The sequence below is a fragment of the Canis aureus genome, chromosome 22 (genome assembly GCF_053574225.1).
Source record: "Canis aureus isolate CA01 chromosome 22, VMU_Caureus_v.1.0, whole genome shotgun sequence".
NCBI lineage: Eukaryota > Metazoa > Chordata > Mammalia > Carnivora > Canidae > Canis > Canis aureus.
In genome coordinates, this window is record NC_135632.1 from 27,089,085 (window position 1) to 27,108,460 (window position 19,376).

The window sequence follows — 19,376 nt, forward strand, 5'->3', positions numbered from 1 at the left end:
AGTGTTAAGTTAAAGGGAAATGTTTATTTTTCCTTAAAGATGTTATTTATTTGACAGAGAGAGAGAGTGCACAAACAGGCAGGCAGGCAAAGGGAGAGGCAGAAGCAGAGAGCTCGGTGCAAAGCTTGATCCCAGGACCCCAGGACCCCAGGATCATGACCTGAACTGAAGGCAGATGCTTTTAACCAACTGAGCCACCCAGGTGCCCCAAAGGGAATTGTTTAATCTACATTTAAAACAGGTGGTTTTAAGTATTTTACCTATGAAATAAAGAAATTAATTTTAATAAGGAAAAATGAACTTTAATAAGTTCAACCTTAGATTAATTTTTCCTTATTTCATAAATAATCCATATTTGTTTCAGAAAAGCCAAAAAATAAAACTGAAAGCAGAAAGAAAACAAAAAGATACCCATAATATCATAGCCCACAAATAATCTTGATGTATGGCTTTCCAATTCTATTTCTATGCACAGATATTTCCTTTGAATAAATTCCCAGTAATGGACTTAAGAGTAAAGGTTATGCACAGTTTTATGAATTGTGAAACAAGACTCCAAATCGATCCTTTTGATGAAACTTTCCCAACACAGGGTGTATACCTTTGTTAATCCAACAGGTAAACAACATATCATTGTTGCTTTCATTAGCATGGCTTTGATTACGATTACTAAATTAAATGTTTTCATATGCTTATTAGTACATCTGTGCATACTAATATCAAGGTGTCTATACATTTGCCCATTTCTTTATTCAGCTATTAGTCTTCCTATTTATTTGTGAAAGATTTTAATATATTAAGAATATTAATCTTTTATAATATAGTTGCAAGTATTTTTCCCAGTTTGTCCTGAGTTGATGGCATTTTCTCCCATACAGTTAACATTTTATTTACCAAAATCTCTCGATTTTTTTTGCTTGGAAATCACATGTAGAAAGGCTTTCTCACACCCAAGAATAATTAATATTCAACTATTTTTTCTAGTGTTTTGCAGTTTTACTTTTTACCTTTAAATCTTTATGGAATTAATTTCAGCATATGGACTTGGAGAAGGACCTAATTTTTCTCAGATAATTGTCTCAACACTATTTACTGAGTAATTTATTCTTTTCCCTAAATGTGAAGTCATCTTTATCATGTTAATACATGTAAGCATACAGAACATACTTAATATCTATTTACTATTGGTATAACACAAATTTTTATATATACTTGAATCTGTGTATGGATTTTCTATTCTATTCCATAGAATGGTCTGTTAATTTCTATACAGGGTTGACAATGTACATAATTTAACCACTTGTTAAAATTTATTTTTAATTATATAATTTTACGTGGATGTTTTACAACTACGAGGGCTATTTATTTTATGCTTTTGAAATAGGATGACATTTGACCCAGGAGTCTGAAGACAGAAGTTTTAGACATTGCTTCATTAGATACCAGCTATGGATACTTGGGTAAGCTAGTCAGCTTCTTGAAGCCTCAGTGAAATTTGCTTTGTAAACCTCAGAGAGGAGCTAGGATGGCATGTGAGATCAAACTTCTGAGATCACTTGTTAAATGATGACTTTACATCTAAGTAAACTTGGTTTAGCCTCAACCCAAATAACCTGGTCTTCTGTAATTCACCTTATTAATTTTTTTTTTTTTTTTTACTAAACATTCACTTCTTAAACTATTCTGCTTCTTTCTAATATGGATAATTTAAAGTTAGCTGTAAATTATTTTTCCTCAGCTCTGAATTAAACTGAAAATGGTGTGACAAGTTACCTAAATTTATAAATTTTTCTTCTGATATTGTGGAAAAAAAAAAGAAAAACCTTACTTTTTTTTTTTGGTTACTTCCTGAGATGAAGCAACAGAGTTTTAAAAATATCAAAATCTAAATATTTTTATTGCTTTTTAAAAACCAAATTAAGAAAGCCTAAGCTCAGAATTTTTTTTAGAGTTTAGATTTAAATCTAAGCTATCCTTCACTTGTGGCCCCCCCGCCCAATACTTGTATCACCTTAACTTTAAAACTTCTCCTTTGGGGGAAAGACAATACAATATAAATTGAAAAATTAATCAAATTTCAATTTCCATGTTGGGTTTATTTCAAAATCAAGTGAATCAGGCCAGTACAGTAATTCCTTCTACAATTGCAACAGCACTGTATTTGTGAAAATTCCTTTGGAACTACCATAGCTATAGAGAATTTGTCTTCATATAAAAGTGTGACATTACTTAACTATTTGCCTTTACTCTCAATCTTTGATCCAATCTAACGTACTAATCAAGTGATTCTCTATATTTTTAATGTGCATGCAAATCTCCTGAGAATCGTGTTAAAATGTTAATTCTTAGTCAGTAGACTAGCCTCGTATGGGACCTAAAATTCCACCAAACTTTCAGATAATGCAGTGCTGCAAAGTGTGATCGATGGACCACACTTTGAGTAGCAAGAAACACACAAATGCTTTTCAAACAGAACTGCCTATAATTATCATGGGCTCTAGTTCACTCTTAGTAAAATTCTTCCTGGCCATCTTTTTTTCCTGATTTCACTTGCCACTCTCTGCCTTAGACTCCATTTCATTCCTGAGGTCAATCTGCAGTTGCTGGTAACAACAGTTAATCCTTCAGGCTGCAGGTGTAAACCATCAAGTCCTAATGATTTCCACCAGCCATTTTGGAGTACATGACCCATTCCTTTCAGGGTTACCTGCCTATTCCTTCATGGAATCACCAGCCTGGCACTGACAAAAGTCTGTTCTCATCATTTTAAGTGAACTACTTATAGATTTGAAATTAGTTTTTAAGTAAAAAGTGAAACATAACACTAATCACTAAATACTAGCATCCCTATATTGTTAGAAATATTTGGTTAGTAATTAATAGGTAAAGTAACTTGGAATTTACCTGAAAACTCTACCTAAGGTCATCTTGCAAAATGGATACAGAAAGAATGTATATTAAGAGAAAAAGAAGGGTTTGGGGGAAATAGCAGTGAACTGATAAAGAGAAGTTGGATGAAACAGATTGGATCTCAGAAATGATCTGAAGTTGAAAACTGCTTTCTTTTGGGTTCTATCTATGTATATGTCAGGGATTCATAAATGTTTATTTTGACTTCAATTACTTTATCACTATACAGCAGTGGCTCACAAACTTTAGTGGACAACAGAATCACTTGCAGGGCTAGTTAAAACAGATTCCTGGACCCGTCTCAGATTCTGGTTCAGCAGAGACAATAGAATCTGTATTTCTAACAATCTTCAAGATGATGCTAGATGCTGGCTGGATCAGGGACTGGACTTAAGAACTACAGTGTACACTACTCTGAAAAAAAGTTTCTGTGTATTCTTCCTCTGATTAAAACAACTAATATATTTTTTTTGAAATTTATTTATTTGAGAGAAGGCAGGGAGGGGCAGAGGGAGAGGGAGAGAGAGAGAAACTCGAGAAGACTTTGTGCTGAGCACAGAGCCAGATGTGGGGTTTGATCTCAACCCTGAGGTCATGACCTGAGCCAAAACCAAGAGTCAGATGCTTAACTGACTGAATCACCCAGGTGCCCCTAAAACAACTGATTATTAATTTTAAAATATCTGGGATTTATTTAGGTGATACTTCACATTTTAATGTGAATTTTCAATTCACATTTTTACAGTATGGTGAGATGACAACTTTTAACCTAGCACCAAATACAAGCGAAAGAAGCTTACAATGTTGTTTTTGTTTGACTGATATATAGTGATGATGAAAACTTTTGAGAGATTGGGGTTCCTAAAAATAAATGAGGGAAGGAAGATAATCAGCAGAGAGATGAGAGGTTTCCAAATGAAAATTATTGTTTTGTCCTTTCCAGTAAATTCTTAATGTCTTCAGCTGCAGAATAGCTCATTTCTGAGGTTCTTTTTGGCCTCATGAGTTAATCACACCAGGAGGAGTCACTTTAACTCACATGCCTTTAGGAGTAATGATACGTTTAAATGATTAAACAATCAGAAAAAAAAATGCATATCTCTATAATGAAAGCAGTTAGTACACAGATCCATGGTTTATATGAGTATCACAAGTCATTTGTAAATAACATGTTCATTTTAGATATGTAAAGAGTTCTGTCATGCCCTATGAAATAAATTATATTTTATTGGTGCCCGGGTGTTTCATAACTTTTATTTATTTGCTGCAAGAGTGGAGAATTAAGATAGAGTAGTTTATTTCAGCAAAAGACTGACAAATGGCTCATTAGACACTTATGGAGCTGAAGCTAATTGTACCATTTTTTGTTGTATTAATTGTCACTGCTTGCTTAACATGCTCATGCTGGTGGTCATCAGTGCCCATTTCTCACCACTATCTCACAAACCACTTTCAAAAAGAAAAAAAAAGTGAAGAGGAAAAAGAAAGAAAATAGGACTTAAAATATAATTTGGGCTGGAGAAGTGCATGGGAGGAATGACAAAGGATTAAAGTGATGGCCCTTCCCCACTGGGCCACCATAACCATCAATCCCAAACAGCAAGTCACCTCACATCACCTAACAGTTTAAGTCACAGAGAGTCAAAGAGCTGCTTTTTGTTATTCAGATTAAGTATCATTTACATTATATACTTTTTTTTTTATTTCGCCAGGGACATAAGGTCAGAATTGATTGAATATGTACTACCTGCATATAATGATTTCTCGTTTTTTACAATCATGTGCTAACGCTGCACAGTAATGGCCTATGGATGAAGAGACAGATGTACTACCAGTCATTCGCTACACATTTGCATTAACAAATCATCATTTAATTGAAGCCCATCCAACAAGTTTATGCTACTTAAATAAAGTTCCTTTCAATAAAAGATGCCACAATGACACATGGTTGTTAACCACAAGGAAAAAAAAATTAAATTATATTTATTTTTATGCCAAAGGCTTAGGTATGCATTAGACAACCTTTTATTAATTTTGCTTGGAATAAGCAACCTGACAAATAGCATTTCAATCCAGGCTACTATAGCGCAGGATCATTCCCTTTTAGATATAAACAGTCAGTAACACCACAAGTTTCTGCATTGCAGATTTCACCTCCTATTCCTTTCCTCTAAATACATTAAAGAACATGGCTTATATACAAGCTGTATAGGAGATATGTGCTAATACTTATGCCAAAGCTCTAATATTAATATAAACCCCAAATCCTACTATCAGGGATAGTATTATTTAGTATCAGGCTATTATTTTTTAAATATCATACTAAGTTTCCTGGATAATATTTAAGAAATTACCCAATAGACTCAAAATTTCTATGCTTCTTAAAGACATAGGGAAAGGTTGTACAATACTAATTCTCAACCTTGGTTTCACAAACACAGTAGCCATTCACCCACTTTAACACATATTCTGATTACATTTACTACTGCATTACCTAGTTCTTTTGTAGGAAGAAAGAAAAAGAGAGAAGAAAAAAAAATCCTGTAGCACTACCTCCCACCTATAAAATTTCTCACCATCTTAAAAGAAGAATGGTTAAATACCCATTCTTAAAAAAAGAATGGTTAAATGCCCTTTCCTGCACCTTCTTCCCAAGTCTTTATGTGAACGTGGTTTTTCTTTGCTCATGTGAAGGTAAGGACATTCATTTAAAATCAGTTTCTATCTACTGATAACCTAAATGCAGAGCATAATGCATTTAGTGGACAGATATGTGTATGTACATTTATTTCATGAATGTATACAGACAGACCTACATGTGTGAATGAAAGATATTACAAAGGGGTTTTTCTGACAGCTTCTATATTGACAAAAACTTGTTCCTTAAATGCATGTTTTGTTTTCTCTAAATAAAAATAACCTTTTATTTTTTTCTGGGTTTGTGTACATTATATGTAAAATGTTTTATTTAAAATGGCAATACAAATCTCTGAAATGTTAAAGATAAGCTTTCTAATTATTCCTGAATTGCATTCTTTTAAAATAAAGAGAGCAAGACAAGAAAAAAAATTTAAATCTGTCCTACATTAGGTTGCCTTGGGTTCCCCCTTTACAGTCGACTGTAGAGACAGGTGAAATTTCACCTTGGTATAGGATTCAAACTAAATTATGGGATACAGAAATGTGTCATAAATCAACTTCAAATATTGAACAAAAGATAAATAACAGAAGATTTATATTCTGACATAAAGAACAGTCTGTAACTACAATACAAAGCAAAAAAGAAAAAAAAATCCTACTGTGCTACTCCAGCAGGTTCTTCCGGCCCTTTTTATATGCTAACTCAGAATAGTAATTATGGATCTTGCAAGTTGACTTCTGTTTTTCAGAACTATGAGTTGTACGTAAAACATGCCTTTTCATTGAAACAATTACCATTAATCAAAACACTGAGAGCTAATACCACTCAAGTCCAACCTACCGCTGTGCCCAGCAATATATCAAACTGTCTGTTGTCAAACACACTGAACAAACTTAAACAGACTGTTTTCACTACAAATAACAGAAAAAAATGCTTGCTAAGTAATTTTAAAATTCAAATTGCTATCTCAGTAATCCATTCTGTCACTGGATTTTAATTTTAAGTATTCAATCATAGTCCAACACAGACAGATCACTGTTTGGCTCTGGAGAAAGAACCAGTGGCACTGACAAATGAAGCTACCTGCAAAAGACTCGGTATTACAACGAATTTTGTTAACTTCTGATTAATTTAGTACAGAAGTACACTTTACCTGTAATACATTTTACTTTTTTAGGGGGCTGTAATGCTTCGTATCTTCCAGCAAGAACTATTACCATAAGAAAAGAAGGTTTGATTGCTCTACAAGAGTCAGAAATAACAAAACTATTTCTATATCAAGGCTACAAGGCCCATTTGTTTATTTTATACTGACTTTAATTTTGAAAGCAGCCTTAAGAGAAAATGACACAAGAAATTTTCTACAGAATGGAAACCACTTAACTTCTATTCACATAAATATCAGACATTTTTATTACCCAACACATTTCAATACACAGCTATCTGCAAAGCCATCATCTATAAATGTAGACTAAGTAAGACTTTTATTTTTCTAACTAGAGCTATTTCTTTTCCTACTTTACTCTAATTCTTCCTTTTTTACTTATCAAAGGATAAGTAAAAGGCAAGATTCTCATCCAATGGGGTAAAGGCAACATATTTTATAAATCAGAAAGTCAGCTCTGTTTACCAATTTCTAATCAGTGGAGATGTCAAGGTATTTTATAAAAGAAGATGAGAAAAGGGATGAGAACAGTGGAGTTTAACAAACAGATCAGGCATTTATTACCAGCAAGCTCCATTATGGATTTCTGAGCTTTGTAAGCCAAGCTCCCCCAAGTGTAATTAAATTTTTATTTATAATGGGTTTGTGACTGTTAACTTCATGTTGCCGACGCTTACTTCCCCCACACATGCTCATACACACCAGTGTGAGATGGCATTCTACATTTACTACTAGACAGTACATATTGATGCTGATTCTTTTCATTTAAAATATCAAAATTGAACATTAATAAAAATATAATCATAAAATAACAAAAAGGACATGGCAAGCAGTAGCTAAGAACATGTGCATGTGAACAAATCACTCTTTCACTGAATCAAATCGTTTTTTAACAACTTTATATAGGAAAGGATACCACAAATCTGGTATAGAAGAATAGAAGGATGCTACATAGCAGACTATGGATTACATTTCTATGGCTAGGGATCGATACTCAACATTAGTGTGAACATAACTAGGAAAAAGGTCTGAAGTCCACCCACAGCCAATGTATTCTTATTCATCTGAGCAGTTTCTTCATTCACAAACCTCTCCTCTTGATAGAATTTATCACCTTTGTTTTATCATTAATCCCTTCCTCTTCTCATTTAGATATAAACCCCTGTATACTTTACACCTTATTTTAAATGCTTAATACAAGTAACCACAGGAGAATCTCTTCTCCCCTTGAAAAACTGCAAATAAAGATGTCAGCTATTGAGTATATTTGTGGCGTCTCCAGCAGCTGCTGTTAAATACCAGCTGGTCTAGCTGATTAAAATTACCTCCGAGTTGGTATTATAAAGATGCCTGGGCAGCGTTGCTGTATTAATGGATTATTGAGTGAGCGATGAAAACCTTGGCCAGCTGATGCGTTTTATTACAGATAGGCTTTATGATGTGTAATCACTGTAATTTTTACAACTAGAGGAAATATGAAAAAAGGAGTAAAAAAATCCCCATAGAAACTGATTTAACTAGATTATTCCTACCATTCTGTTTCCTAGAAGGAATCCAAGTACATAATTGCTGTGTATAGATATCCAGGTATGGATATATACCCACAATTTATCCATCCATCTATGTGGATATGTTATCATCAATACAGACAAGCAGACAATGCACATGGACAAATGCAGTATGCATACAATTTGTGTGAATAGAAATTTACTATGTTGTTGTCTGCCAAACCACCCAATTGGCTGCAATGGGATCACATGACCTGAAATAGTTTTGAACTGTTCACCAGCTGGGCAATAGCTGAAAATCCAAATCTGGCCAACTGGACTGTGGTTTGCAATCCAAGGGACAGGATCATTTCACTCCCTTTACCATTTCCCTTTAGTTGTTTTCTTATAAGCCAAGGGTTTTATAGAACTCTACCAAATTGTCTCCCCAGATTCTCTAACTTCCAGCTTATGTTCAAAAGAAGGTATGGCAGTTTATTGGCTCGGCTATTTTTATCGCTGCTACAGGAGCCAGGACCCTACTCTATCAGTTTCCACGGCCTTTCAAATGCACTGTTCTATTTATGGCACTCTCAAGGCTTCTGTATGCTCCCAGTTGTTTTTAAGGATGAACACTGACTCTCAGGAGGCTGTGGCAAATTAAACTGGCTCACAGAGAACAGTCAAGTACGTCACTGGCTGAATGAGTGTCTTGGAGGAAAGGACAGCATCTCAGATTGGATTCTCTCTTTAGATAATCCATAGTTTCACTTTGAAGTAATATTAGGGACACTTGGGTGGCTGAGCGGTTGAAGTCTACCTTCGACTCAGGGCATGATCCCAGATTCCCGGGATTGAGTCTCACATTGGGCTCCTTGCATGGAGCCTGCTTCTGCCTCTGCTTGTGTCTTGCCTCTCTTTCTGTGTCTCTCATGAATAAATAAATAAAATCTTTAAAAAAAAATTAAAGAATATAACATTCATCATCACATGAGCAATAGGTGTTGTATGTAAGTGTTGAATCACTGAATTCTACTCCTGAAACCAGTATGTAATGTTAACTAGAATTTAAATAAAAATTTGAAACAAAAATATAATGTTCATTGTCAAGTACTACCAAGTGTATTGTTTTGGTTTTGCTGTATGATACTTAACATCAATTTTTCATATATCCATAATAAAATACTAGAAAGTTATGAAACTGATTTTTTTAAACAAAAACACCAAAACTTATATACGAAATGATTCATTCAGAGCCCATGGTAGTTTTTGTGTAAACCTACTATTAACTATTTAATGGTTTCACAGAGGCCAAGAAGTCTGTTTTAGGGATGAGTTTATCCATGCCAGTAACTAACACTTCTAATAAGAGACAAGTGTGGTAAATAATATGAGCAATGAGGAGAGGCAATATTTCGAGGTCGAGAACATTTTTTTTTTTTTGGATTACACTGTTATAAAAAAGGTTTCTAATGTGGCTCCTATGCTAGTAATGAAGATAATTGCATAAGTATTTTGACTAATAATGTTTCCTTAAAGTAAGTGTATAACATGCTTGAGAAGGAGCATAGTCTTTTTCAATACAAAAGCACTGATATGCTGGTTTAAAAAAATTAATCATATTGGTTGAAATTTTGGCTTGGTTATTTTCTGATGGGAATGAACCTAGTCATTTATGTTATTTCCATAGATGTGCATCCTAAATATTGGACTTTATTTGCCATTCTGTCCAACCTTTCATTCAAAAGGCAACCCATCTATATACTTTATGCTGGCTGAGGACTGTCAAGTCTCTGTTGAACATTGGGGTGAAGGTACTGTTTTACAAATACTTTTTGATAGAGGATTTTTCCACTCGCTAATTCAAAATATGTTCCACCACCCAAATTCTTTCTACTGGTTTTTACCCAAGGGGCTTAGCCTTCTTGAGCAGTTCCCTATTCTAATTAATAATCCTCCAAATATCCAAATGAGCTAATGTAAAGCTCAAAGCTTGATATCAATAGGTGTTTATTTCTTTTAAAAAATATTTTTATTTATTTATTCATGAGAAACACAGAGAGAGGCAGAAACACAGGCAGAGGGAGAAGCAGGCTCCATGCAGGGAGCCTGACGTGGGACTCGATCCTGGGTCTCCAGGATCACGCCCTGGGCGGAAGGTGGTGATAAACCGTTGAGCCACCCAGGGATCCCCTTCAATAGGTGTTTAATAATAATTAATGAATGTGGAATGAATGAGGACTTAAAATAGTACTTCTTTAAAAACATTAAACTGAAAAAAACCAATTATCATAAAATAAATGAAATCAACTAAAAAATATTAAAGAAACAAAGAAAAGGAATATACATATAGCTTAATTAAATTCCCTTAATATGAAAACTTATAAATCTAAGAACAGCTAGGTGAAGAGTCAAACTTCTGACCACCTGGAACATAGTGGGCAGCAACCAGAAGCACAGAGGCCAATATATGTGAGTCAGAAGCTGGCTGGGAACAGACAGGTGGCTGTGGGGATGCACTCTTTGGTTCTAAAATACTGGCCCTGGGCAGCCCCGGTGGCGCAGTGGTTTAGTGCCACCTGTAGCCTGGGGTGTGATCCCGGAGACCCGGGATCGAGTCCCACGTCAAGCTCCCTGCATGGAGCCTGCTTCTCCCTCTGCTTGTGTCTCTGCCTCTCTTTCTTTCTCTCTCTCTCTGTCTCTCATGAATAAATAAAATCTTAAATAAAATAAAATAAAATAAAATAAAATAAAATAAAATAAAATAAAATAAAATAAAATAAAATAAAATAAAATACTCTCACTGGACATAGTAGGCTAATCTTCCACTGTTTTGGGACTTTATTCCAAGATGCAGGGCTTGGGAAGCAAGTGTTAAACCTACAGTTGTAAATTGGTACAGGGAAAACAGTCAAAACTTGTTTCTTCTGAGATCCTTTAAAAAGTTTTTAAAAATTGGGGGAAGAGTGTTGCTGAGCAGTGTTGCCTGATAAACAATAGTGAGAGTTTATAAACTCTCAATAAATGGTTTAAACGCAGCATGCCTACCAATAAAATACAAAACAAAACAAAACAAACTCTACATGTTTCATGGGTCTTCCTTCCTTTTCTTTCTCCTCTGTCTTTACGTTCTACCACCAACAGAATGCGTAAGTTGGAGGTGGGAATTTAGTGAGGTGGAGGCAAGGAAGAGGCTCTGGAAGAAGGTAATAAAGAATGAAGGACAGCCCAGGCAGAAAGCCAAGGTGGTGGAGGGGAGCCAGGAGAAAGTCCACTATGGGCAGCACTGTGCAGAAAGGAGGTGCCTGGTCTCCACCACCAGCAAGATGTTCTGTGGAAGAGGGTAATTAGATAACTAATCACTTTCACCTCATGTTTACTACTATTTTAAAACTGCATTCTCTCTCAAAAGAGTGGGAGGGAAAAGTTGAAGAGGAAAATCACATTAGGAGACAGTCCAGCCTGATTTGGTACTGTTGTCATAAATACCAAGACGCAGAGACACTCCTCCTGCCTGAAGCTGATCAAGCTACAGAAATGATAGCTATTACTGATGGCCTAAACCAGAGCAAAGGCATTTGGTATATGGGAACTCATGACTCTGGAAAGAACCATTTCCCATTAATTTTCAATTTGAAGGAGTAATATTATTCATCATTTTTATTATTATTTAGAGGTATGAGGCCTTAACTAAATTTTATGATCCTTGCTATGATTTATCATTATTTTTTAATTTAACGAACACTTGGAAAGTATTTCCTATGGGCCCAACACTGTTTTTTTTTTTTTTTTTTTTTTCCCCAACACCGTTTTAAGTGCTTTGCTAATAGAAACTCCAGGTGACAATCCAATAAAGGAATTACTCTTAATTTGACTTTAACTCAACTTTTGCAAGCATTCATTGTAACCCAGAGCCAACATAGTTTCTCCAACAAATTTCATTTAGTACAACCTTTAATTTTAATAAGATTAACTAAATTTTTTCAGTCTATAGATTCAGTTTTTACACATAATTTATAGTTCAAGTCCTAATAAAAACTTTTTTCAGGTGGTACATTGGTTAAGAAAAAGGCATTATGAAATAGTGCAAAATATCTAAATAATAATTGAAGTAAAATGAAAATAAAAGCATTACAGAGAAAGCAAATTTTAAGGAAAGAAATTTTTAGAAACACTGCCAAACTGAATTACAGATAGTATTTTTTTCTGCATTTAAATTCTGGTATAAATCTATTTATAAATAAAAAATAAGTAACTTGAGGGAAGAAAGAAACATGATGAAGAACCAAAAGCAGAAAAAGCAAAAGAATAGGCAACATGTTCTATCTGTATCCCTAAGTAGTAAAAAAAATTTTTTTCTTAGTTTGTAGTAGAAAAGCTGTTTTTTTTATCCTTTTTAACAGAATATAATAAATGATGAATTTTCTTATTTGACTCAGCAGCCTTTGTCAAATAGTATCTTATGAAATTATAAGCTTGGAAGAGGACCTCTTCATTAAGCAAGCTTATCTTTTCTGTAACATTTCAGTCAGGGAAGAATTAATGGTGGGCAAGCAGCATTCTATCTTGATATTGTGGATCATATAAAACTAGATATATATATATATAACATATAAATATTACATATAACATATAATTATAAATAAATATGTCATATAATATATACATACATAAAATGGTAAAATACTGTCCTTAAAATAATTTCACAAAAGCCAGGAAAAAATAATAGGATTTTCACCAAAAAACACATACCAGTGATCTCAAATGTCTTAAAAGCTACTCAAGAAATACTTCTTCAGAAAACTTGGCATTTGTGTGCATCTGTTTTAAGTACTAATAGTTAGTATAAAAGGTTTTACACATATCAGGCAGAGTACCTAGAGGTTAAAAAATACAGGCAGAAGTTTAAGCCTGGTCAGAGACTTATCAAAGACACAATGTAATCAGTGCTATAAGTGATACAAGTTAGGTTAATAACAAGGTATATTTAATAATGGAGTATGATATCATACATGAATTGCCATATGGCAATAGGAAACAGCATATTGGGGCAATTAGCTATAGATATTCAGTTTGCCTCTGGCTTACGTGGTTATGGAAAAGATTGGAGAGTCAGAAAAAACATTCATAGACCCAGAAATAAGCCAAAAGAGGGAGAGAAATTGAATATGAGATACTGACTTAATAATGCCAAGATTTTTATCCATATTTAACTATTATTTCCTAGTATGTCCTGAAAATTTCTCCTTCATGCTTTACAACTTACACTGTTGACTTTGATGAAAAAATTGTTTCCCTTCTAAACTAAATGTATTCTATTGGGTGGCTAATAGACTCTGAGGCAATACAGGATTTACAGTTCATCTCTCTGTTGTTAAACCAGAATACTTTTGAAGAAGACATGCCACTGTCCCACTGTAATTTAAAAACAACTCTGACAACATATTTCTGATGAAGTTTTCTTTTTTTATGACCCTGATTAGATGGGATTTTATGTGTGTAAAGTTTTGGGGGTAATATTTTTTTTTTCCTCTACACTTATATTCAGTTAAAGACATCACAACAATTGTAAAGTCACAGTTTTATCAGGCTTTATTTAGAGAATACTGATATAACCTGAAGTTGATCCAGGTCTAATTATTAGGATTAGGGTTGGCAAAGTGTTGTACTGTTTAAAGATATGACTGAAAGATAAGGATGACTTTTAGTATATGTGGAGTGGTGTTGGGGTGTGGGATATGTACTATGAGGAATTATTCTGACCTTGCAGGTTCCACATATCAGTACTTCTTAGAATTTAGTATGTCTTATGTTTCAATCACTTCAAATCTTAATCAGAAATATAAATTTCAAAACCGTGAATTTAACCACATCCTTGAAGAAAATTTCGGAAAAATATATTACACATTCAGCTTGAATAAATGTTTTGTTTTAATAAATAAATCCAACTTAATAAATGAGGTCTTAGTTGTGGAGCTAAAAAGTTTATGATTATAAACTTCTTATATGCTATATATTTTGGGAGCATTTTAACATTATGAATACTTTTTTTAAAAAATATTTATTTGAGAGAGAATGCACATACACACAAAGACACAAACGTGCGCAGGCTGGGGGTGGGGCAGAGGAACAGGGAGAGAATTGCAAACAGACTCCCTGCTGAGTGTGGCACTCAATGAGGGGCTCAGTCTCATGACCCTGATATCAGATGTAAGCCATGATGTAAGCCAAAATCAAGAGTTGGACACTTAACCTGCAGAACCACCCTGGTGCCCCCCACTGTAAATACTTATTTGAAGCTAGATAGAGGCATATCTCAGAGTTATGGTGAGTTCAGTTCTAGACTACTGCAATAAAGCAATTCAAATTTATTTTTTGGTTTCCCAGTGGTGCGTATAAAAGTTGTGTTTATACTATTGTTTATTATGTGTACAGCAGCATTATGTCTAAAAAATGTATATACTTAAGTAAAAAACACTTTATTGCTAAAAATGGTAACTATTATCTGAGCTTCAGCAAGTCACAATCTCTTTGCTGGTAGAGGGTCTTGCCTCGATGCTGATGGCAGCTGACTGATCAGGGTGGTTACTAGTGAAGTTTAGGGTGACTGTGGCAATTTCTTAAAATAAGACAATAAAGTCTGCCACACTGATGACTTCCTGTCACAAATTATTTCTCTGTAGCACGTGATACTGTCTGATAGCATTTTACTCTCTTTCAAAGGTGTAGTCAGCCTCTCAAACCCTGCCACCACTTTATCAACGAAGTTTATGTGATATTCTCAACCCTTTGTTGTCATTTGAACAGTCTCCCCAGCATCTTTCACCAGGCATAGTTTCCATCTCAAGAAACCACTTTCTTTGCTCATTATAAGAAGCAAGTCCTCATCTATTGGTTTTTCATGAGATTGCAGCAGTTTAGTCCCATCTTCAGATTCCACTTCTAAGTCTAGTTCTCCTGCTATTTCTATACATCTGTAATGATTTCACCCACTAAAGTACTGAACATTAAATTTGTAAAACAACACAATATCTGCAAAGTGCAATAAAGTGAAGCACAATAAAATGAGTTATGACTGTATTTCAGAAGTATCTAAAACTATTCAAACATATTAAATGAAAATGCCATGATTTGTTTTTTGGTTGTTCACTAAGCTCTAAAACACTAGGGGGAGAAGCCATTTATTTGGAAGAAACTATGGGCAGAATTTCAAGATGAGAGAAGAAAAAATCCTGGTCTGTGTTAAACACTGCATTTCCAAATGTATAAGTTACAGTCCTTTTAGCTACAACATACCATGATCATACTGGAAATCACCGGTTTCTTAAAGCTCATAAGCCCTATTGTATTTAAAAGTTTTATAATAAATTCTGGACATAGCTATACAAATGACTGAAATTATATTCCCTGTATGTCAAAAAAGAATCAGGAAATAAAACTGAGTTGCATGCTATAAATTAAAAAAACAAACAAACAAACAAACAAACAAAAAAACACTGTGCCACTTGTATTGGGATAAGAATATTGGGTGGTTATTTCCTTAGTCTTAGGTGTTTGGTCATTCTAAAGTAGTTCTGATTCATAAACTGAGAAATTCAAAGTTATAACTGGATCAACACTCATCTCTCAGTTAATATAATAGAAGAAAAATATATAGGAGATCTGAACAACACTATCAATACCAACATGACCCAAGACATTTATAGAATATTATACTCAGTAACAAGAAAACAAATACTCTTCTTACAAGCACATGTTTACCACGACAGATCATATTAGAATTAAAAAATAAGCTTTAAATATTTAATATTTAAATAAATAAAAGTCATGCAAACTATGTTCTTGGACCGTAATGGAACTGGTAATAAATAACAACAGCAAAGGATAATCCCCAAATATTTGGAAAATAAGCAGTAGACTTCTAAATAACCCATGGAACAAAAAAGAAGTCTTTAAAAGATTTTTTAAAACATCCTGAGCTGAAGAAAAATGAATTATACCATGTTAAAATTTCAGGGATGCAGCTGAAGTAGTGTTTAGAAGGTAACTTAAATTCTTATAAAAGTTAATTCTGAAATCATTAATCTGGGTTTCCACTTTAACTTAAAAGAAATAAAATAAACCCAAAGTAGTCAGAAGGAAGGAACTTTTTAAGATAAGAGCTAAAACCAATGAAATTGAAAACAGGCAAAAGAGAGAAAAAGAGAAATCAATAAAACCTAACTAATGCTGGTTCTTTTAAAACATTAATAATGTTGACAAACTTCCCTGCAGATAAGAGGAAAAATAAAAATTACCCATTGCAGGAACATACACACACACACACATATACACACACATAAACTATAGACATCACAGAAATTAAAAGGATAATAAATCAAACTTGGTTCACAAATTTGACTCCTTAGATAAAATAGGTAACTCCTTGAACAACATAGGCTAATTAAGTCATTCAAGAAAGAAATGATAATAGTCATATATGTATTTAAAAACTGAATTCATAGTTAAAAACCTTCCAACAAAGAACACTCCCAGCTAGATGGTTTCACTGGCAAATTCTATTAAATACATAAGAAAAAAGAACAAGGATCAATAAAATAGTTAAGAAATAAACCCACACAAACAAAATCAACTAATTTTTGACAAATGTACTAAGACAATTCAATGGAGAAAGGATAATCTTTCAACAATTAGACTAACTGAATATTCATGTGCCAAAAGTAAATAAATAACTGTGACCTACACCTCTCACATTATACAAAAATTAGCTCAAGATGAATCATATGTAAAACTATAAAACAATAGAAAAAAAAAGAATACTTATGACTATTAGAAGAAAATAGAATATTTATGGATTCAGCACAGAGTTTTTAGATATGACCCCAAAGCAAGTTTGATAAAGTTAATAAAATGGATTTCACCAAAACTAAAAATGTTTACTCAGAGATACTTAAAATATAAGACACAGATTGTAAGATAATATTATGAATCACAAATAATGACAACAGACACATATCTAGAGTATAAAAAGAACCCTCAAAATACAGTACTAAGAAAACTAACCCAATTTATAAAAAGGGCAAAAGATGTGAGCCATTTGAACATTTTAATTATACTTTTAATTTTGGGATAATTATTATTCATATGCAGTAATAACAAATAGTACAGAGAGATTCTGTGACCTCTACTTCCCTAAAATTAACATCTTGTAAAACGATAGTACAATATCTCAACCAGGATATACAACCACTGATACAGTCATAATACAGAAATGTTCCATTACCAAAAGGATCTTTCCTGTGTTTTCTTAGCCAGACCCACTTTATTCCTATCTGTCTGGTCAGTCTGTTCATTTTATTGATCTTTTCAAAGAAAGAGATTTTTGTTTCATTGTTCTTCACTGTCCTGTTTTTAATTATATTGGTTTCAACTTTTACCTTTATTCCTTCCTTCCACTTGGTTTATCCTTCCTTTTGCTCTTCTTTTTCTAGGTCTTGAGGTAGAAGCTCAGATTACAATTCAACTTTTTCTCTTTTCTAATGTAAACAGTGTAATAAACTCCCCCACTTAGCTCTGCTTTAGCTGTATCTCACAAGTTCTGATATAATGTATTTCATTTCATTCACTTCAGTAAAATTGCACCTGGGTGGCTCAGTGGTTGAACATCTGCCTTTGGCTCAGGTCATGATCCCAGGGTCCTATGATGGAATCCTGCATCGAGTTCCCTGTAGGGAGCCTGCTTCTCCCTCTGCCTATGTCTCTGCTTCTCTCTGTGTGTCTTTCATGAATAAATAAATAAAAACAAATAAAATAAAAAAATAAAATCTGCTAATCTCCATCTTTTAATTGGTGCACTTAGCCATTTACACTGTCTCCATGGTGACAGTGAATCAAGAAAATGGAATATAGAGAAGACTATTATTTGTGGAAGTGTGGAATGAAAGAGCAAATGAGTAGGGCTGCTGGAGGAGAAGGGTCAAAGCAGCATTTTTGTCGTGTTTACTTTTTTCTGTAAAAAGAAACTACCAACGAGGAGAAGGCTAAAAATACTGCAGACATAACACCTGATGACTCATGGCCATGAAGGAGAGATAAACAGTCAATTCCAAAGTATATAAAAAAAGAGGAAACAGAAGGACAAATAATAAGGTGAGATTCAGGCTGCTGGCAAGGGAGAAAGAAGTTGAGCTAGTCATTTCTGGTGGCATACAGATTGGGCAGTCACTGGAGAACATGAATAAAAGGATGACCCAGCAGGGTAGTTGGATGCTTTAAAAATGGTAGTGGCTCCAATCCACAATGTCCTCCACTCTCCCAAGTACTATGCACCATTTGAGTTATGACCAAATCACAGATTCTATCTTTATTTGTTTAAGCTGCATTTCCTCCACTGCTATTATCAATTCTTACCCAGACAGTGCAAAGCCCTCCTAACTGGTATCCTTATTTCCAGTTTTGCCTCTCTCAAATACACAAACTAAGTAATTTATTTCAAATGCCAATTATACCAAATCATTTCCTGCTTTATATTCTCAAAAATCAGTTACACATGGTGGATATTCTTTAGAATTTGATCTTTGTCCTTCTCATCTCACTTTACTATCAATTTCAATTACCATTATGTACTATGTGGACTATCAAACGGATACTTCCAAATCTTTCCCCAAAGCTCCAAAACCATATCATTCAATTTTCCACTGGATACTCTTGGTCTCACAGATACTCCAAATTCCACACATCCATAACTGAATTCTTCTTTTCTCATTTTTTTTTAATTTTTTTTAAAAATTTTTATTTATTTGTGATAGTCACAGAGAGAGAGAGAGAATGAGGCAGAGACACAGGCAGAGGGAGAAGCAGGCTCCATGCAGGGAGCCCAACGTGGGATTCGATCCCGGGTCTCCAGGATCGCGCCCTGGGCCAAAGGCAGGCACCAAACCGCTGCGCCACCCAGGGATCCCGAATTCTTCTTTTCTTTGACATTTCTTTCTCTAGCATTCATTATCTCTGTGATTTTTATCATCATTTTCCTTGCTGTCCAAATTATCTTTGATTTTTCTCTCTCCTTCATTCCCATAGTCAATTAATTACAAGTCCTGACAATTCTGGCAACTTGGTATTTTCCAAATTTTTCCACTTATCTCTATCCTCAGTGCTTTATCTTGCTTTAGGC

General features: G+C 34.1%; 1 protein-coding gene and 2 long non-coding RNA genes across 19 annotated transcripts in view; 2 read left to right on the forward strand and 1 right to left on the reverse strand.

Moving 5' to 3' along the window:
* TBC1D5 (TBC1 domain family member 5) overlaps positions 1–19,376 on the reverse strand; it is a 544,964-nt gene that overhangs the window by 175,747 nt on the left and 349,841 nt on the right. The window lies entirely within an intron of this gene.
* Positions 1–19,376, forward strand: part of LOC144293950 (uncharacterized) — a 248,271-nt gene that overhangs the window by 33,578 nt on the left and 195,317 nt on the right. The window lies entirely within an intron of this gene.
* Positions 1–19,376, forward strand: part of LOC144293951 (uncharacterized) — a 93,039-nt gene that overhangs the window by 4,971 nt on the left and 68,692 nt on the right. The window contains exon 2 of one of the 2 annotated variants that reach the window (XR_013361302.1): positions 9,894–10,017. The exons of the other annotated variant lie outside the window; for it this stretch is intronic. This is a non-coding gene — a long non-coding RNA (uncharacterized LOC144293951). The remainder of the gene's footprint in view (positions 1–9,893; positions 10,018–19,376) is intronic. 2 annotated transcript variants of the gene reach the window in all.